General features: G+C 39.0%; 1 protein-coding gene across 2 annotated transcripts in view; it reads left to right on the forward strand.

Moving 5' to 3' along the window:
* The window catches only part of MAML3 (mastermind like transcriptional coactivator 3), a 418,574-nt gene that overhangs the window by 84,098 nt on the left and 312,068 nt on the right, over nucleotides 1-22,408 (forward strand). The window lies entirely within an intron of this gene.

The following is a 22,408-nucleotide window of genomic DNA, read 5'->3' on the forward strand; positions in this document are numbered from 1 at the left end:
TTCCCTAGTAACCCTAAGGAGGGAGAAAGGCACAAGGTCTGCCTTGATACTTCTTGACACATTTGTGAGTAATCTCCCTTTCCAACATGCCTAGTGTGACTTACTCTTCTAGTGTCCACCCATAGCATCTGTTTGTATATTAAACTTTTAGAGAACACTGAACAGTGTATCATGGACTACTGTGTGTTTAACAGCATCTTAGGCTAAAAGAATGAAAACTTGAAATCGCCTCTTTCCTTTTCCTTTTTTTTTTTTTTTTAAAAAGCAAGCAAGCCAACCAAGTAGGAAGTAAAGAGGGAACCTCAATTTATAGTATTCTGCATGGCCAGTTATTGTCAGTTATAGTGTCTCAGCCATGCACTAGAGGATTCCGACTTCAAGATGTTTGCAACTATGAGATCATGTGTGCTTTAAACAAGCTCAACTAATCATTGTAAGGACCCCAGAGTAAAATATGAAAGTGGATGTGAACCCTTGTGAGAAATATAGGAGGAAATCCTTTAAGACCATCCAAAATCTGCATCAGCCTCCGGGCAGGAAGCGGAGACTAAGGGGAAGACAGGGAGCCTCTCTTGACAGAGTCGGGCAAATTTTGTCTTCAAGGTAGGGTGGCATGAGTTACGTAATTTCACTCTCTCGATTCTTTTCTAGGATACACTTCTTCTTCTTCTTTTTTTTTAAAGATTTATTTATTTCTCTCCCCTTCTCCCCAACCCCCACCCCAGTTGTCTGTTCTCTGTGTCTATCTCCTGCATCTTCTTTGTCCACTTCTGTTGTTGTCAGCAGCAGAGGAATCTGTGTTTCTTTTTGTTGCGTCATCTTGTTGTGTCAGCTCTCCGTGGGCAGGCTGCACTTTCTTTCTCGCTGGGCGGCTCTCCTTACGGGGCGCACTCCTTGCATATGGGGCTCCCCTACGTGGGGGACACCCCTGCGTGGCACGGCACTCCTTGCGCGCATCAGCACTGCACATGGGCCAGCTGCACACAGGTCAAGAAGGCCCAGGGTTTGAACCATGGACCTCCCATGTGGTAGACCGACGCCATAACCACAAGTCCGCTTCCCTTATACTTCTTTTGAAAGTCAACTATTTGTTACTGTCTTGTCCGAGTCTTGAGAGTCACATATTCCACATCTGAACGCACCCTCAATTTTCTCCTAAACCAGGGGTTCTTAACAAGGGGTCCATAAACTTGAATTGAAATTCAAAAAAACATTATTCCTGTGGGGACGTGTTGGTGTGGGTATGATATATTTATTAAATAATACACCATATAGTGTGGTCTTAGTAAGGGGCCCATGATTTTCACTTGACTGGCAAAGGGGTCTGTGGAACAAAAAACCCTGTCCTAAGTTCAGACCTGGTTGCTTTTTTACTAAACAGCCCGGTGATAAGGACTTTGGAATTCTGAACACCTGAGTTCAAGTTCTGGTTATGCTTCTTAATAGCCCTGTGAGCTTAGGCAGTTAACTCAATAGTTGTGTGCCCTAGTTTCCTTACCTGGAATGGGGATAATAATATATACTTCATGTTGTGAGAAGCTAATTATGTAATGATATAAAATGTTTAGCACAGTGCCTGGCATATAGTAACTGTTTAAAGACTGGTGGTTATTGCTATGTGAAAGATATGATGAATGTTGCATGACTTTTGTAAATTACAGAAATGTTTTATCTCTTGTACCATAGTTGTTATTATTAGGCAACCTATACTGATCAGGAATGAAAACAAATAAGTATTGTGTAATTAAGGAAGTAAGCAGAAAAGACCTCTAACTAGCCGAAACAGATGCTCAAAATCTGTGTCCTAGAACTATGCACTTTCTTCCTGGGTTGATTTTCCAGGTCTTTTGCAGTTCTTCACTCATATGATTCTATGTATTTGTTTTTTACACATCATTTTAACAACTGTGACAACTGATTTCTAAGTTTATAGCAGACTAGATAGAGCACTTTAGAAGGAAGAAGAACTGATGGAGGCAGCTACATGGTGGGCAGGAATAAGTAATAACTCAGTAGCAAGAAGAAAAACCATAGAAAGCAGACAGAAAACTCTGAAGTACAGCAATTCAGAATCATTTAGTGTATAGCATTGGTTCTCAACTTTTGTGAAAGTAATTAACACCACTGAATTGTATAATAGAAAATGGATAAGTGGAACTCCTAGGTTGTATGTATGTTTTTGGAGTAAAAATTTAAAGAGAAAAACATAAAAATGTACAATACAAAGAGTGAACCCTTATGTAAACTATTGACTACAGTTAACAGTATAATTATAATAATATTGTTTCATCAGTTGTAACAAAGGTACTATACTAGTACAAAGTGTTTATAATATGTAAAACTCTGAAGGGAGGTATTTGGAAATTCTGTACTTTCTGCATGACTTTTCTGCAAACCTACAATGGCTCTAATCAGTCAGTCATTCAACCAAAAAAAAATGAAGTGGAGGTTTGTTACAACATAGACTGCTTGGCCCCACCCTATGAGTATCTGATTCAGGCATTTGCAGTTCTGAGAAGTTCCCAGGTGATGGAGATGCACTTGGTCCTGGCCCCCCATGGTATAGCAGGCAATAGTCTGCTGCATAGTACACTGCCTAATTTTCATGATACAGATTTCAAGAGAAAAGTTTAACTTTGTCCACTGTCCTCTGCTTAAGAGGGCAAAGGAGTTTGTGCTCCATTCTAGAAAGGTGTTTTAATTCAAAATAATTTTAAAAAACCATATTCATGTGTTAAGAAAGAAACCTATAAGATATCCAGAAAAGATCCTGTCCACAGTAATGCATTGCCTGTGGCTCCTGGATAGCCAAGCCTGCCAAGTGTTGTTGTAATGGGGGTGGGAGGTATCTGTTCCCACTTGACAGTGCTATTTATGATTTTTGGGGAGGTATTTGTGTTAGTGTGATTGCTGTGCCTCCTTCCTCCTCTTTTTCTTAGTGACTTTCTAGACAAAAAGACTTAAGAAACAGATGTTTTTTCTGCCACACCAACTGCTTGATTCAACTTAACTCTCATAAATAGTTGAGTTTGTTTCAGTAACAATGTCAAAACACTGGGCTCTGTGGCAGTTGCGTATACAGGCACCATATTGTCATCCTTTTCTCTGTTCATTTTGCCAGTTAGTGGTAATTTCTGCCAACAACAAATAAAGTCTTAAGTAACAAGCCATGGACTAAGGTGACCATTTGTGAAAGAGACAACAGTGCTCCTTATGAAGACCGTTTCCATTCTGAACATCATATTTTCTTCATTTCCATGAAAGATGTGGACGATATATCTATGATGGCAAAATGATTTTTGGCCAAAGTTCTATTTCAGTAACTGGGTATAAACTTGGTCTGTTAATTGCCTTGAGTTGACATACTGGAACTCTTGTATCATTGTAAACTTTGATCAGTGTTTTGATTACAGAAGTCCTCAGAATTCTCTCATGTCAAACCTAACAACCCACTTAGTTTCTTGATTATCTTAGAAGTGTAGATTGTAGTCTTCCTCCTATACCAAACGCGCTATATGTATTTTTTAACTAGAGAAGGAATATAGTTTTCCATATCATAGTTAGGAGATTACTTTAATTAGATATATCTCTTTCTATGAGAAACTTCCTGATGCACTGAACTGTTTAACTTTCTTAGTTAGGGATGATGTTTTTTTTTGAGGCCAGTTCCATTTAAATGTGATGACTGTTCATTCCCATGGTGTTCACTGAAAAATGAAATATGGATCTAAGGTTTAGTGCTGGGATAGAGAGAACAGAAGGAAAAGGGGAGGTGAGGAGAGCTTTGAAAATTCCTCTCTGTTTGTAGGTGCCATGTAGAAATCCGTATCATGTATGTATACCATTTTGTCATTCCTGACATGAAATCTGAGCTATTGTGTTCCCTGATGATAACTTGGAATAAAAACAAATGTTTCTGGCACGAAGTTGCTTCTTCTCCTAACATATTTAAGCTGAGAAGATTATTTCTGCTGTCAGTGAATTTCATGTAATACCTGGACCGTCTGACTGAAATCCAGTGGCATGTGTAGTTAGATTCCTATTTGCCTGTGATCACACCGATTGTTGCAGTAATACTGTAATGAGGAATAGGTCAAATCATTACTTCTATATAAACAATATTAAATCTTAAATACTTGTATTTAAATAGATTCTAGAATATTTAAGAACAACCTCATTTAGAACAGTGATATTTTAAGTAGACAATGGCTATTCAAACACCATTTTATAACATTAATGTAGGGTCTGCTACTCTCTGGAGGAGAAATCCATAAAATAAGCAAGACTTTTTTTTTTTTTGCAACTCATAAGTTTATTGTGTCTTCAAGACACTACAATGCAGATTTCTTTCTCAAAGAAGGGTCTTTCACAGATAGAGACATTATCCAGGTGAGTTGCTCATTTGTCATTTTCATAGGCAGCTGGATTCTTCCTCCTGGATTTCCCAAACTCCTGGTTCCCCCATGTGTAGATAAGATAAATGCTACAAATGGCGGCATGACGTGAAGGACGGACCCCCGAGTGCGGCGCAGCACCTTCGGGATGCCCTTGCTGAAGTAGTGCAGAAAGGCACGTTGCTCAAAAGGTGACAAGCTGTAGGTGATCACATGCCGCATCCGCATCAGGTTCCCAAATTCACGACTTTCCTCTCAATGTAGTGTCTGGCTTTGAAATGGACTTCTTTGCATTTACTATGATGGCCATATTAGCACTGATCTAATGCCCTACCCAAAGAAATTTTTATGTTTTCTAGGATTTGTGTTACTGAGCTGTATCAGGGACAGGCCGTTGGGTTAAAGTAAGAGAAATAGCCCATCTTGGTTCTCAGTTTTGATTTCCATGTCAGGCATGAACCAATGACGTCTGTACTTCTAATGGCTTCACTGTCCCTTTTCTTTGATGTTTTTCCACACTCCCTTAGGATGCTTTCAGACATTCGTTGATTTAAATAAAATTGGCTATTTCTTCATATATCACATCCTAAATGAAAAATTAGACTTCTTTTGAGTTCAAAATATTTCATTGCGGAAAATATTTTTGCCTGTGTTTTAGATGCCTCTTACATTTCTATGCGAAAAAGATGCATATTTGATTTTGCTATTGCAAAGCCAGAGACCCTGACAGTTTTTGCGAAATTATTCATTTATTTTTTCTGTCTTTTATCTTCATTTTCAGTTTTATAAACACACTTAAAATCACCCAGTTGAGTTTTTACCCCAGCCTTGACTCTGTTCAGTGAGGAACACACTAATACAAATTTATGAAATAACTTTTATCAACTGTTTTCTGGCTTGGATATGGTAATTCTTTCTTGGATATTTAGCCATTTCTTTATGCATTTATTTTATGCTTTCTTTATAACAAGGATTTATTTTATTTACATAATAATCAGGTATTGAGATGTCAGAGCATTTTTTTCCCTATTGGTCCACAGTGCTTGTGAGCACATTCCTTAGGAACTATGTGTTATCAGATTTTTAAAACTTTCCTAACCATTAACATGCTTTACAGTAGGGAAAAGTGATTTTCTTCAGGAAAAGGAACTTGCTGTCTGCCACCAGTCATTCCTTCAGATGTTTATTGAATACCTACTATATTCTTGTGATTGTGTTAGGGAGATTACAGTGAACAAAAGATGTTTTTCTTTCCCTTATCAAGTTTCAAGTCACCCTAAAGCTATTGATAATATAATGACATCTGTTTCCATGTAGTATCCAACACCTTTTAGACAAATTTTTAGAAAATGAAAATAAATCTTAAGTAGAAATGATATGAGAGTTGTTCTAAAAAACACTAAACTCTGATTCCACTCTACATTTAGAATATCTAGGCAATAAATGAAATCACATTGAAAAAAACCTTCTGAGTCAGAGCACCACTCCGTATATGCAGAAGAACAGATAATATTATCAGTATTTTATATACAAAACAGTCTTCTTGAGAGAAAATGTATCCCCAGACTCTTCTTTCTCCCACACCTACTTTCTTTTTCTCTTTCTTCCTTTATTTCTCTTCCCTAACTGCTTTTTATTTTTAATTGGGTCAGTAATATGATGATCCATGTTTAAATCAAAAAGACTAATTCAGAAGAACAAGCAATTTATGTGAAAACATTCATTGTAGCACTTTTTAAAATAGCAAAAAATGTAAAACAAACAGACAAACATCTAAATGCTCATTAGGGAAATAGAGAAACAAAAAAATGTTAGATTAAAATAATAGAATACCAGAAAGCTATAACATGATGAGTTGGGCAATGATGAAACATGGGAACATGAAATAACATAATTGAGATAGGCAGGATACAAATATAGTGAACAATAATGCCATTTATGTACATGCCATTATTATATATGTGTGTATATAAGTATATTTGTGTGTATATAATTCTTTAATTTCATGTCTATTATCTAACTATTCATTGACCAAAATCAGGCAGGAACATCGAGATGGTTATATCAGATGTTAGCTTCTTTTTTCTTAGCAAGGTATCTTAAATTAGTAACTTATAAAAAAAGACTGATAAATTTGAAGGGCTTCCTCCAAAGGTAAATGAAAAGTTAAGGTAAAACCCAAGTCTATGTTACTTTTTAAAGGAGTCATGCTTTTTCTTCCGAAATATCAATATATGGTGATACCTAATTTTAAAAGGACATGATATCTAAAATGTTAGATGAATAAAATGAAGCTTCTCCAGAAATCCACATTCTGGATTTTAAGGAAGTTATTTTAAAATAGAAAATAAGAGTAATTCTATATTTAATCAGAGGTTAGGCTTCCATCAGCCTCAAACATCTGGAACCTAGAAATGAGTTTAAAAAAACAAACATTAAAACCAAAATCCTTGAGTGAGGGGGCAGGGGGAAACCTGTACATTTAATCCTGAGGAGGCTCCTTGAGATCCTCAGCAAACCAACCATTTATAAAATGAGGCAGCAGCCTAGAAGCAGGGTAAAAGCAATGAGAACTGAAGACAGTAAAGGAAGAAAAAAAAGAAATATAAGAAGCAGATGTGGAGACTTGGACAGCCTGGCAGTTTGGGGTCATTTAATGCTAGGCTAAAGAGCTCTACTTAGCTTAACACCTCCTTTCCCCCAAAGATAATTTAATTGCAGCCTATATTATTACTAATACTTACGATTCTACAATAGACTAACAAGAAGATTGTATTTTCTGTTTAAGAAGACAATGTAAGTATGTGATGATTTAGAAAGATTTCCATAAGGTGGGTTTTACTTCAGTTATCTGCATAATTCAACCATGTAGAATACTGTATTTCTCTTAAAGCCAGTTAAAGCATTATTATAACCATCACCTTAGAACATTCTTTTGCTGACCTAGGATCAGTTCTTTAGACTACTTGGGTTTTAATGCGAATAAATTGACTAATTTTGATCTCTTGCTATAATTTAGGGGGGGAAAATGCTTCCGGCAAATAGTTTCTAGAGTCCCTGTCAGTCTTTTTGGGCAAATATAGTTTTGGATTCCTAGGACATGGTTTCTATTAAAAGCTTTTTAATATAGAAGAACTTTTTAGTTAATTGTGTTAACAAATAAAGCAAAGTTTAACCATCTCATCTTTGATGTTCAAAATTAAATAGCTTCGGCGTGGCCTATGGATAGCCTCTAAATATGAGAAGGCAGATCAACATGGTATTTTTCTGTATTATAATGCAGTGGTTAAGCACTGGCCTGCTTGGGTTCAAATCAGACCTCTCTTATTTTCTTATAGCCCTGGGCAAGTTATTTATGCCTCTAATCCTTAATTTCTATAGTCCAAAAAAAAAAAAAAAAGGGAATTTCTCTTATAGGGGCATTGAGAAGATTAAATCAAGTCGTCCACTTAAAGGGCTTAACTTAGTGCCTGTACACAGTAAGTACTCAGTAATCGTAAGCCACTACTTTTACTTGCTGACTTTTTTTTTTTTTGACTAGAAGATGTAGAACATGCTCAAAGCTCTCCTTAATGACTTAAGGACAATTTGAAAAGGAAACAAATATTAGCTGAGGACCTTCTTTGTGCCAGGCCTTAGAATAGGTGCATTTTAGAATTTATGTCATGATACCCTTATGAAGCGCTGGGGAAACTGAAGTGTAGACAGCTTATTTGTTCTTATGAACTACAGTTATTTTGCTAAGCACAACATGCCATGTGGCAGGAACAGTGCAGCATTGGAGACTGTGTGCACACGTGGAACAGGACCCCCAGTATTTCTGGAAGGTTCAGTATTAACCTCCAGTTGCTGTCTCTATCAGTGTCTACTGTCCTTCCTGATACCATGTGCCCCTGTTGCTATGGCTGATTCTCATTTCCCCCTTTTCCTCCTCCTCCTTCCCTGTGCTATTCTTTCTTGTCTGTTGCCTCTTCTCTCAACAGTTCTCCATTTCTAAGCCTTTGTATAAAAAAGTTGGTCTTTTAATAAGACATCCCCAGCCAATCAATATGTTCTGATTCATTTTGTACAACTAACTGAGCCTGGATAAGGTAGCCAGAGTATGTCCTGGAGTAGAGGTCCTGGTCATTTGCTCACCATCTAACCCTGATACCTAGAGCATTACCTGGCCCTTGGTGTGTATTCAGCAAGTCCTTGATGAAAGAACTCGAGATGTGCAATTGTTGGGCTTTTGGCTTTTTGTGGCCAAATTCACATGTGGTGGAATGCTCAGAGATTATGTTTTTACTTCCAAAGAGGGTAGTGGGTTGTGTGTTTCTAAGCTCCTTTTGGATCCAGGGTTTTCCCGGAATTCTGAAGGATCTAGAAACTAGATTCGGGATAAACAAGGTTTAAGTATAATTGTGATTTACATGTTGTCATTAAGACAGCAGATAAGTGACAGCAACCCAACAACCTTGTAAAAAGAATAAACAAACAAAAGCAATGAGGAAACCATCCCCAGGGAGCTATCTATATAAGGGGGATCATTTCTCACTGCTCTGGCATCTTTTTTTCCAGATTAGTGTTGGTGGTTTATAAATAAAATATACTAAGCCTGCTTAAACCAATTAATAAAATTTTAATATATGCAAAGAACTTCAAAAAAATGTCAACAAAGTCAGGTTTTGGATGATCTAGGTTCTGATCTTAGCTACCCCTCTTACTTTAAAACATTTAGTTTTAATGAATAAATGAGGTACTTGGGAAAGAAGAAGAAAGAGAGTTGGTCAGAATAACAAATTCTTGGTGGGAAGGGACTTTGGAAGCCATGTGGTCTGACCTAAATAATACAGGAATTCCTTCTACAGAGTCCCTGACAGATGGTCCTACACTTGTGTTCTGACTACTTTTTCAGTGTCAGGAAATTTGTTATTTCAAGCGGCAGCGTATTTCATTGTTGGATATTTTCACACATTGAGAGACAATCACTATCCTTCTAACTTCTATTGGTGGAATTTTGATTCACTGATCCTAGAATTTTTACTAAATATTCTATAATTTTACTTTAGCACAGGGTTACCAAATAGCTGTCAAGAGTCTGTGGAACGCTGGTGTGGATTTTCGTCACTATGCTTTTGTACTGTGGAGGATGCTGAAGGTTCTGGTGTGATCCTTGCCTGCGGGGAGCCCATAGACTAATTGAGAGACAAGATTGAACATACACTCAATTAACTGACAAGCCATGATCAGAGGACGAATGACTTGATGGAGGGAATTAGGAAATAAGCCTTGAAATATGAGTGAGAGTTTGATTTTGCCAAGCAGCAAAGCTGCGTAAACAGGAGGCACAGGACTTTAGACAGGTAACAAGGAAACCATCCTAATAGAAATAGAGAATAGTAATAGGAAATAGGATAGTAATAGTTAAATAGGGAGGATGGGGTCAGAATATGGAGGAATTTGAAAACTCTGCAGTCTTTATTTTAATTAATCAATTCTTCCATTATTGTTTTTCAAATAATAAAAAGTAATCCATGTCTGTAATAAAATACAAAAAATATGGTAAGTCTCAATTAAAAAGCAAACATACACACACACACAAACCAAAAAATAAACAAACAAAACCACCCAACAACCCTTATCTTTATATCCCTCCCCATTCCCTAGACCTAACCACAGTTTTAGCCGCTTAATATATGTTCTAGGAATCGCCAAACTATGGCCCAGGAGCCAAAACTGGCCTGTCACCTATTTTTATACCTTCTGTGTGCTAATAATATCTTTTACATATTTCAAATGGTTGGAAAAAAATCAAAAGAATATTTTATGTCTTGTGAAAATTGTAAGAAATTCAAATTTCAGTGTCCATAATAAAGTTTGGAATTTTGTCAGTAGAAACAAAATCAGTGGAAATTTGTTTTCTCTCTTTTTATGGAAGTACTTACATAATAGCCTGGATTTTGCCTTTTGGCCCTTTATGCAAAGAGTTTGCTGACCCCTGGAACATTCATTCAGGTTTCTTTCTGTGATGTTTCTTGGTGTTCTGTTTTCCTTATTTTAAAAGTGGGACTAGTTGAACCATATTGTGGCAAATTTTTAAGATAGGAACTGATTAAATAAATAAAAGCTGCTGTGGGTTTTTAGGAGGAACAGGGTCCCCAAGCCAGATGGCCCAGTGGGGAATGCGAAGGACCAAGGCATGTGGCCCCTACAACAATGCCAGTGTGAAGTGTGGTGCTCCTTGGATTGAGACAGGAGGGGGAGAGCTAGATGTGTATGTACCGAGGGTCCAAGGGGTGTGCTGATCACTGAAAAAGGAGGTGAAGGCTGGGAGCAAGTCAGAGGCGCTTTCCCATTTTCATGTTGGCATTGGGAAAATGTTAAAAATATTGAGGGGATGGTTTGCTTTTGTAGAAGCACCTTTCAGACTTGCTGAAATTCAGGCAGCCTGTCCATTGCTAACCAGGAGCACCAACTGATGGTGCCTTAGGTTTATATTACCCATCTGAAGATACATGATCCCTCACAGTGCGTCTTTCGTGGTTAATGAAACAAAATGCACACATTTTGAAGGAGGAGAATTGTATGTGCCTGTTTTGAGCTTTATAACGTCTGTTAGGGCAATCTTGGGTATTTGGGCTTTATGTTAAAATACAGTGCCTGGAAAAGAAATGGGTCATGGGGATACATTTGTCACTGTTTACTTTCCCTATTAAGGGAAAATATTTTAAATTTTAGAGTATTTTGAAGGAAGGAGCCTGTCATTAACTAGAAGTGTGTGGGGTTTTGGAGGGTCCTTGGAGGATGCCTTTCCCACCGTGCTCACTCCACTGCAGACGTCTAACGTGGGCCACCGTGGTTCATGGCGTGGTCACAGCGCTGGACTTGCAGGCGCTGCCCCGGTTTGTGGTCAGGAGAGTTCTGCCAGTGTGACATTCTGTGAAGGGGAATGAAAGTTTCACTGTCCTGCTACTAATTGTACTACATCACTGGATACCCCATCGTAGCTCCACGTTGCAGGTTCTTGTCTTAGTGGTGGGCAGTGTGGCTTCTTTTCTGAGGGTCCTTTACTTAATACTCATGTTGACATTAACACATTTGGTTAGTATCAGATAGGCAGGTGTAGGTGAGTAAGTTTAGCCTTTCATTTAACTTATGTTTGAACCATTTCTGAGTCTTCCACATGTTGTACTCAAGCTTCCCGTGTGTATATATCATGTATGTTTACATATGTATTTTTATGAAAGCAACTGATAAATGAGAGTACAAAGTAAGAAACTTTAAGAAGAATGTAAGTACGGACATCACAACTCTGAGGCAGCAGCACAAATGAAAACACAGGGATGAGGCATCAACATGAAGCATGAGACATGCCTCACTGTGATTCAGAGAGAATTGCTCGTCACAAGTGGCCCATTGACTAAGCTATGGGCTTTAAATCAGGAAGCCTCGTTCTTATTACAGCACCTACACTGACTTGCTTTATGATGTTGGATAAACTGCAGAACTCCTCTTGCTTTATGATGTTGGCTAAACTTGCAAAACTCCCAGTTGCCAACTGGGAATATCAAATTTAACATCCAGTTATTCCATGTGGGATGTTTGGGAATAAAAAGCAAAATAATTGCAAAGGACTCTGAGCATCCTGAAGGGTGATATTTGCATTTTAAGCATTGCTAATGTTCTTTTCAATGTGTACCTATGTTGGTAAAGGCTCATTAGATGCTCTTGCCCAAAAATGAAACAAACTGTACCTCCTGACTCATTAATTTTATAATCTTCCTGACTTAATGCTCCTGGGCACCTTTAATATGGTTTTAATCTTCATGTCCATGTTAGTGACATTGTTTCTTATTCCCCTACCTAAGAAAAGAGTTACAGACTTACAGATATTTTTGTCATCAACCTATAGGCATTTTTTGCTATGCAGCTTTGACTTTCGTAGTTAAATGTTTTTTTTTTTAATCAAAGTAAGGGACTTTCCAGCATCTGACTGAACACATAGAATAAAAAAATAGAGATTAATTAACATGCTGTTGTTAAACTGTGAAAGTAGAGTTTCTAAATACTTTTATTGCACCAGCACGTCACTGTCATATTTTTCTCTATAAAGTTCAATGGTACTAGGTAAAAATTTCCCTTTTCTGAGGATAGTTTAATCAGGTATCAAAGAAGATTGTTAATAAGGTGATTTCATCTTAGTAGTGACTCCCCTGGAGGAGATGTGGGTCCTTATCAAACCATCTTTTCCTCCCTCTTGTGTAGAATCACTGTAGAGCCAGTCACTTCACAGATGGGAATGTGTTATCTCTCCAGGGGTGAGGAGCCCTGGCCCATTAGCAGATTCTGAGTTACAGGTTCTCAGCCAGCCCAAGGGCGAGGCAGCAGAAAGTCTCCTCATTCAGATGTTAGCCCAAAGGAGTAAGAAATGTGTTTAGTGGAGCCCACGTTGGTGGAGCAGACAGCTGCTTTTGAGAACCTGGTAAGTGACACAACATTGCACAGCCATCCCCCGAGCAGTAGGTGTCACTGTAGTCAGTGGCTTTTACTAGTCAGAGCCTAAGGGGTTAATTGGGGCTGGTTTGGAAGGGTATGGAGAAGTCCATCTGTGCCGGCGAGGGTGTTTGTCTTTGTCTCAAGGGCACCGGTTGACTTCAGTGAAAGGCCCAAGTCTTAAAGGCACCATTTTCCTCTCTGAAGAGGAGCAGGATACTTTCCCATCTACTGTTTAGTCTAAGGCTAGGTTGTTTGATATTTGGTGGTGGGGGTGGGTTGGGGGTGGATAATAGGTGAGAGAATCCTAAGGTGTGATAGGAGAACCTAGGACAGAGGGGAAGGGAAAATTCTCTTAAGAGGAATGAAAGAATATGGCATAGCAGAATACATTTCCTTGTTGTCTTTTCACTCTGAGTGAGCCTTGTTACATCCAGGCAGTGTGAGCTTTCAGAACTTTTATCGGTATCCTCAGAAATTTCCCTTTACCACAGAGGAACCAAAGGAAAAATCTCTTTCTAGCAGAGATGTACTTCTCTTTTGCCACTTCCACTCCAGAAAGTTAATTTTCAAATGCTAAAATAGAACTTAGGGTTTAGAAATAGCTACTGTGTTGACTAATTTTTTAAAAAACTATGATTGCATAGCCAATTGCTTTTTCAAGTACACCCAATTTTACTTTTTCTTTTCTAGTAACACCCTGGCGTGAAAGCAAAATAAAACCTAGTAAACTCACTGTAGAGTTTTATATTCATGTTATATTTTCCCCCCTAAATAATCAGTCCCCTCCCCATGCAATACAGTGTAATTTGTCCTTAAAACATATATAAGAAGGTATTATATATAATACAGATAGGACTTATATGGAGATACTCATTAAAAATAACTCTTGTCCGGTCTTTAACTCCCCCCACCCCCATATCCTGCCTATTGGTTGTTAACGCCCTCATTAAGCCTTGCTCTTAATAGTACAATTTGTTAAGCTCAAACTGCTCTCTCTCTCCCTCTCTCTCCCCCCTTCTGTCTCCCTCCAAGTGACTGGCTGATTTTAAACCATCCGTACATTCGCACACTCGCTGAGCCAGGTGGCGTTGCTTCCTGCCTCTCCTGCTCGCTGTTGCTAAGTGAGAGGCACCATCTCACACATAAAGCTGAACCAATAGCATCCTGACCCCCATAGGCTGGTAAAAGCTGAAGAAAGAGACTCACACAGTGTTGTCTGTGGCTGGTGGATCCTCCCCCTCTTCCCCTCCCACCTTTTCTTTTCCAACAGGAAGGGGAGGAGGAGGTGAGGGAGAGATGGTAGGAGGAAGAGAGAAGAAAGAGAATGGGGGAGGTGAATCCTAATATGCCTTGCTGCACTTGAGATAAATGCCGTTTTTTTCTTTGTGAAGAAGAGGGATGGTCGCTTCTCTCATGCAATCGCAGACCAGCAGATGCGCTTCTTTTTGCCCTCAAACAGCCTGTGTTATCAAAGCTCAAACTCTGAATAAGACGTCTGTTGACCTGCATATCGGCTTTGCTTCTCTCTGTCACCATATAGCTATGAATCTTTTAATCCCCACAGTTTTGCGGATCTTGACACCTCTGCTCATTCTTCATCTTTGCCTCCCCTGCTCCCTTTCTGTCTCACAGTATTTTCCTTCTCCCACTGTGGAATGGATTTCCTTTGAATGTAAAAATCTGCAAGCTGTATTTTATGTATCGTTCTATGAGGAAGTTATCAGATCCTCCTAGGGAATGAACCAAGAGAGGAGGAATATTTATAAAGGTAAAAATTTTAAATCTCTCCTTAAGAGTTTCACAGTAGTCTGGCAAGCACAAAGTGCAGTGAAAAGCTCTTCTTAACTGGATAACTGCCAGTATAGATAGCCAGTTGGAATAGTTGAGATTATATGGAGGAAATGACCTTTCTCCTATAATTACCCGGATATTTTGGGCAACATTAGACCCAGGTAGCCTGGATAATTATGGCTTGGTAGATTTGACCTTAAAACAGAACAGATTCTAGTTAAGTTTTCCATGAAAAATGCTTGCTGTCTTTGATGATACAAGTAGTGAAGGCGTCACCGACTTTTGAAGCCCAGTTATCAGGAGACTTCATTAGGTTCTACATCCAATAGGTTTCCAAAAAATTTTCCCCAGTCTTTGGAGATGGCTTTATTATTTGGTCGTGTATGTGCCTTTTGGAAAAACAACAACAAACCTGCATTTATTTCTGAGTCAAGGCTGTTGAAGTTTCCTGTAATCTATTCCTGGATTTTTTGTTAAATTTCTGTTCTGGTGTGATATCAAAAGGGTGGTATTCATGGTTAAGCTGCCCATTTCCTTCATACTGAAAACACGATACCACTACCAGGCTAAAAATCCATTCCACTTACTCAGTATCGCACACATAGATGATCTTTACTCTTTCATTCTACCTGCTTTTCCCAGCCTTTATAGCAATTTTGCCTTTTTTTTTTTTAACCCAAATTAAAATGTTTTCATGAAGGGAAGCATGTGGAATTGGATGAAACAAAAGGAAATTATCAGTGAAAATCCTTACCAAGTCCTAGGTGAATGGAATGTTTCACTTTTTGTTTTATGAGCCTCTCTTTTTAATATCATGAAGGGGAAAAAAAAGACTGTTGCCACCAGTTCTCACTTAAAAGATTTAAAACTGAAATTTGCACATTATTTCCAAACCTCAATTCAGTCTCCTCCAGGTTAAACCAGAGCCAAATGCTCAGATCTGCGCTGTATCTTCTTCTCTTACCATGTCCATTTTCTGAGGGAGGTGTTAAGGACAAATGAAAACTCCAAAAGAAGGCAGAGAAGTTAAATAAATAAGTAAGTAAGTAAATAAATAAATAAATAAAAGGAATGGCCAGCAAATCCTGTAAAACAGCCTCAGTTGGTATTATTAACTTTTATTGATGGCTCACCTATCGCACATTCAGCCCTGTGCTGACAGTTTTGAGCTGGAAGCGATGTGAGCCAGGCCCCACTTGGTGCCTCCTTCTCTGGGTTCCGGTTTCCTCCATGTTACCAACTTTACTATTGAACTACAGGCTCTGCTTTGGTCATGTAAACCTGCCAGGACCAACTTTTCCTGCTTCTTTCCTTCTTCCCAGTTTATAATTTTCTTCCTTAAAAATCTCTGCTTCACACCTACATCCACTTAAGAGAATCTTCTAATTCAGTCATCCAAGCACAGTTACCTCTAAATCCCTCAGCTCTTTCCCTCCAAATTTGCACTTGTCTAGCCTTCTTTCTAGGCACAGTTAGGACTTCTCTGCCCAATCGCCTTGTATACTGGTAAGTCCTATGCTTTTGCCCCTTCTTCCAGACTCCTTCTCTTCCTCCCATGGCTCCCTGTGGACATCTTTGCCTCCAGAGCCCATCTCTCATCCAGTTTCCTCATTGAAACTTTTCTCTTAATCCCTCCCACTCAGACTTCATCTTCCAGTCCTCTGAAGCACCACATCCTCTTTTGTCCTACCTCTTTCAGAACTTTGCGTCTTCTGCTTTGAGTTGTACTTGCTGTATCCTTGGTAGTGACAATAGCAGTTCAGAGAAGGTCTTTAGCTACTTTCCTGTATTCCCCATTAACCTCCCTGCAAAGGCATCTCAAGTAAATATAGAATTAAACAGAAACTGCATTTGCTATGCAGACAAGCCTGGAGGTGCCCCCAGCCACCTCCTCCAGTGCCCTTTGCAACCTAATTACTAACCCTAAGTCTCTTCTTTATAGAACCACTACTCCGGATCCTCCTGTTTACTTTCATACAGTGCAAGGTCGGATCTGTGTCTCCCTCATATTCATGTATCTCAAAGTACCTAACATAAACAGAAGGCGCTGAAGACCTGTTGAATTGTCACATGACTCCCAGGAAACTTTAAAGATTATGTCTCTAATTTGCCATTCAAAGTATATGTGTAAAGAAAAATGGAATTTGTATGAATATTTTAAATAAGACCATGCATGCACAAAAGCGTTCAGTTAAATATTATTTTGTTTATCAGTCAAGAGAGGCTGGGTTGTGATATAGTGACAAACAAACCCCTAAATCTTAGTGGTCTAAAACAACAATTTACTTCTTGCCCATGTTTATTGTGGTTTGGCAGAGGAATGGGAGGGACCCCGCTCACCATCATCACTCCGAGACTCGTTCTGATGACACAGCTTCTATCCCACACTAGCAGCTGTGCTGAAGCAAATGGAGTTCCATCAACAATTTAATGCTCCAGCCCAGAAAGGGTACCTGTCAGTCTGCTTGTAATTTATTCATCAGAACTAGTCACGTGACCTCATCCACCCACAAAAGGGCCTGGAAGGGCTGGTCTCCAGTGTGCCTGGAAGATAGAGAGATAGAAATATTTGAAATACTTGGAGAAGAGCATAAATGACTCCCATATTATATTATTCACTCAAAGATTCCTTTTAGAGGAACTTTATATTTAATTGCACTTGGAAACATGGAGCATATTCACATACTTCCTCTCCCTTTGCATATAGTATTATTTTCCTCATCCACCAAGATAGGTTGCTTTACGTTACTATGGGATTCTTGGCCACAGCAATTAAGGGATACATGGTTCCATTTTCTAGAAGTATAAGATAGAAAACTTGCTCATTGTCTCTATCTCTCCAGCTGTTCAACCAGTACTTCAGAAGCTCTTCTGATGGGTGAATTGTACTGCTAGTCACCGCTCCAGGGACTGCCTCCAGTTCACTTTGAGTGTTACCACAGTTAGGATCATAGAAAATAATACAAAATTTTATAAATTTATTCTATGAATCGAGTCAGAGAGTGTACAGATATTACATCATAACTACATTATTTATTATAATGAAAAGCTGGGAATAGTCTAAATGTCCAACAATAGATTGGCTACAGAAATTATGGTATATCTAGAAAATGGAATACATGTAGTCATTAAAAAGTATATTTCAGAAGAATGTTTAATGAGATTAGAAAATCTTCACAATATATTGAGTTTTTAAAGAAGAAGGCAATAGAACAGAATAAAAAGCAGATGCTGCTTTTTAAAAAATGGTAATATGTGAATGTGAACAAGGCCAACTTCTTTGTAGTAATGAGTGTTTTCTTATGTTTTTCTGCCTCCTTTTTTTTTTTTTTAGTAAGCACAAATTACTTTTGTTGTAAGGCGATCAACATGAGGAGATATGTAAATATCCCTATCCTCTGAACCGTGTAGATTTTCTAGTGGCATAGGTGTTACTTCTTTTAGGTGAATAGCCTGATTTAACAGGTACATAGATGACTCTGTTCCGGGAGAAATGAGCCTGGTGCCTAGACAGAGGTTTAGAAATGCTGGATCCTCATCCTCTGGATGAGGAGACAGTTTGACACTAGTTCACACACGTCCAGGCATAGGCATTTTACCATTTTTTGCCCTTTTCTTCTGCAAGTGCTGTATAGATCTTCCATGGCATTTTGACTTGACATTTCACAGCTGCTGCAAATCCAGTAAGCAGGACATGACATTGGCACTTTGAGGCTGCTGGTAGCACATTGGTTTGTAAAGAGATGCTAAATTTGCTGAGATACTGAAAAAAAAACCCGACATGTATTTATTTTGGGATGATACGGACTTGTGAAAAAGGGGGCCCCATTATAGGAGAACTTGTAACACTCATTCATCTTGTGTTGTGCACTGAGCTATAATGCTACAGCTGTCATCCACTTTCAAATGAACGATTGTCATATTGTCAATCCACAATAATGCAGAACAATTTTCATTCCCCATGTTGAAGCATTGCCATTGTGATATAATTCAGTTCGTATTAACAATGCTTTGATGACAATTCCTTTCCACTCCACCCTTTGAGCCCTCCCTTGCTCCTTTTCTTAACCAGAAGGAAATGTATTTTGACAATATCTTCCATGTTAATAGTTTTCTGCTTTTACAACATTTTTGGCCCATAACCCTCATTGAAACTGCAGAGAACACACCAATCTGGTTTTTTTTTTCTTTCTTATAAAAATATCTTGGGGTTAGATAGTGCCTTATTTGAAAAAGACTAAAAGTGTTTCTGCTCATTTGTCTTTTTTATTCTTAGAGCATCCCTCATAAAAATGAAATTGGTATTATTATTCCCTTTTTATAAATAGCACAATTAGAACTCAACTCTCTTGATTCTACAATCTAAAGTGAATCATTAGAAGAGGCTGCTTAGTTTTCATAGTATTAATAGTGATGTCAGTAGCTGTTTACATGGGAGGAATTAACCACCCTAATAAATTTATATTCACTGATTTTCCCTAGAGGGGAAATCAGTTCTATGTATGAATCTGCACCGATTTTCAAGGGACTTTCCTGTCACCATAGACCCTTTTAAGCTGATTGAGTGTTGTCTTTGTTCGAAGTTTCCCAAGAGCTAAATCTAGGTGGGCATAGTTGATGTGATTAAAATATACTGTGAATACTTGTATATACCGTTCCATGTACATTGCTGCAATTTTTTTTTTTCATGTTTTAATTTTTTTTTTTATTGTTGAAATCAAATTTTTTTTTATTGACTTTGTAGCTGCAATTTTAAAATAAAAATTTTATTGTGCCTTTCGGAAGTTTTCACTTTTCTCTTTTTAAAATTCTTCACTAGGCCAGATTCTTGTACCATTGAAAATCTATGACAGAATGTGGGGAGATGGGCACAGTTCAGGGAGGGGACAAAGTTGGATGTCAGAAACCACCAAAAATTTTTGTAAGGTCACTAATTCCCGATCGTTACTTGGAAAATGCCACATTACAGTATTGCTTTCCCCTCGCCTCTTCCTCAGGATTCTTATCAAATAAAAATCAGGACTTTTGAAACAATGTATTTCTAAAACAAAATTGAGACTGGGTGAGGAAAATAATCTGCCTGAGATTTAAGAGGTGAAGAGAGCCTCAGATTTAAGAGAAAGAAGTGTCTCCTATTCTGCATCCATAAATGAAGATTTGAGAAATAAGAGAAGGGTGAGAAGAAGAGGGGAAGGAAGAAACACATTTATAAAATATCCTTTCCTGTCAATTTATCATGTGCATCTGTTCTTGCACTGATTCATTCATTTACTCATTCACTCATTAATGAAATGATACTGTCATGTATCTTGAAACAGTCCTGACTTTGAAAGTTTTGTCTCATTGTCCCCGTAGATACACCTTGTTTTTATCTGACTTGAGTCCTGGTTTCTAGCTTGGAAAACATGGTCTCTGTGCCTTTCAGAGTATTACGCCATCCAAATCTAGACACCTCAGGGATGTGAAATATAAGACTGTTACTCAACAGCTTAGAACAGGAAGTGGAGTCTCTGCCACTAACTGAAACTTCCGAGGCCATGTAGAATTTGTGCCCGGCTTGGAATGTTGCCAGGACAGATCTCCGTTGTCCAGCAGGAAGCACGACGGGGCCCACAGGAAGCCCACAGGCCCTTACACATCGTCATCCCAGAGCCAGCTCCCTGCAACACTGCCTTGTCACATGGCCCCTGTGTGCCTGGGTCAGACAAGGGAGACATCAACCCTACTTTTGACTTCACCCTTTTTAAAAGGGAGGCTCTAGGTCAGGGTGGAGGTGGGTTTGGGGGGTGGGGTGGGGTTGGGTACGATGTAAGCTTTTATTTGGAGCCATGGTTTGTTCATTAGGCAATTCTTTGTGGTCCAGACAAGCTCTGCCAACAGCCCTTTAAGTCACAAGTTAGAAACGGCCAACGTAGTGTTAGCATTCATCCTGTCATTCCCTCCGTCACTAGCGAAGTGGTTGCCAGTGCAGGTCTAGGGTCGGGCAGTCTGGATTTGAATCTCAGCTCTGCCATTTCCTGGCTGTGTGATTTGGGCACATTACTTAGTAGAAGTAGTAAAATATGACTAATAAGAGTTCCTACTTCATAGGGTTTTTGTGAGGATTAAGTGAGTTAATAGATGCTTATAACAGCGCCTTAGACATAGTAAGTGAAGGTTACTGATTTATTCCTTTATCTGGTAATTGAGAGATGGCCACCACAGAATCGTGCTGAGAGCTCCTCTAGCTAAAGGTCCCTTGTGAAACAGGAATTTCAACATTCCCTTTAAAGTCTAGAGGTATTTTTTCCTTTGTCATTGACTGAATAATTTTTTTAAAAAATACACATTCTCCCATCTTAAACAGTGCTAGAAATGAGGTCACTTCTCTGATTGGAGGGGGATGGATTTAATTTCCGTTCCTCAGTTTTGAATAGTTGATCCTCCTTTCTTACTTTCTCCTACCTCCTCTCTTCAATCTCTTCTCTTTACTTCACTTTTTTCCTTTTTTTTTTTTTAAGATTATTTATTTATTTCTCCCACCTCCCTCCATTGTCTGTTCTCTGTTCCATTTGCTGTGTGTTCTTCTTTGTCTGCTTGTATTCTCATTAGGTGGTTCCAGGAACCAATCCTGGGACCTTCCAGAGTGGGAGAGAGGCAATCATTCTCTTGCTTTCTTACTGTCTCTCCTCTGTGTCTCTTTTTGTTGCGTCATCTTGCTGCGTCAGCTCTCCACTTGGCCCAGCCCTTCTGCGCAGGGCAGCACTCCGCACGGGGCCGCATTCCGTGTGGGCCAGCTCAACACTTGGGCCAACTTGCCTTCACTAGGAGGCTCTGGGTATTAAACCCTGGACCCCCTGTATAGTAGACAGGAGCCCAATTGCTTGAGCCATATCTGCTTCCCTCTTCCCTTTCTTTCTTTCTTTTTTTTAAGATTTATTTTTATTTATTTCTCTTCCCTCCCCCCCAGTTGTCTGTTCTCTGTGTCCATTTGCTGCGTGTTCTTCTTTGTCCGCTTCTGTTGTTGTCAGCAGCATGGGAATCTGTGTTTCTTTTTGTTGGATCATCTTGCCGTGTCAGCTCTCTGTGTGTGCAGCGCCATTCTTGGGCAGGCTGAACTTTCTTTCGTGCTGGGCGGCTCTCCTTACGGGGCGCACTCCTTGCGCGCGGGGCTCCCCTATGCGGGGGACACCCCTGCGTGGCATGGCACGCCTTGCACGCATCAGCACTGTGCATGGGCCAGCTCCACATGGATCAAGGAGGCCTGGGGTTTGAACCGCGGACCTCCCATATGGTAGACGGATGCCCTGTCCATTGGGCCAAGTCTGCTTCCCTCTTCCCTTTCTTGCTTAGCTCTTTTTATTGTCCTATTCTGGCCTTCTCTATGGAGTCCTAGCTAGCAAAGGTGTTTATATCTTGGTGGTATATATATGAAACCACTTTCATTTGTAGTTATTGCCTCAAAGCCCACTTATCAAATAGTATAATTTACCTCTTTAAAAATTAGGACACCCCAGCAGACATATGTGTAGAAATGCTTGAATATTTGTGGACTTCAATCTCTTAACTATGTAAAAGGAATAAAGTCTTAGTTTAAATGTCAAGAATATAAAAGTTTAAGAAATACTCAAAAATTTTCATCAAACACAGTGACTCTGTGGTGTCCTCCATAAAAATTTCATAGACTACATTTCAGAGACAAGCAGCATGGATCAAATAATTGCTAAATAGTAATTTTAGTTCTCTTCTCTCAGGGACTTAAGTAG

This window comes from Dasypus novemcinctus, chromosome 1 (assembly GCF_030445035.2).
Source record: "Dasypus novemcinctus isolate mDasNov1 chromosome 1, mDasNov1.1.hap2, whole genome shotgun sequence".
NCBI lineage: Eukaryota > Metazoa > Chordata > Mammalia > Cingulata > Dasypodidae > Dasypus > Dasypus novemcinctus.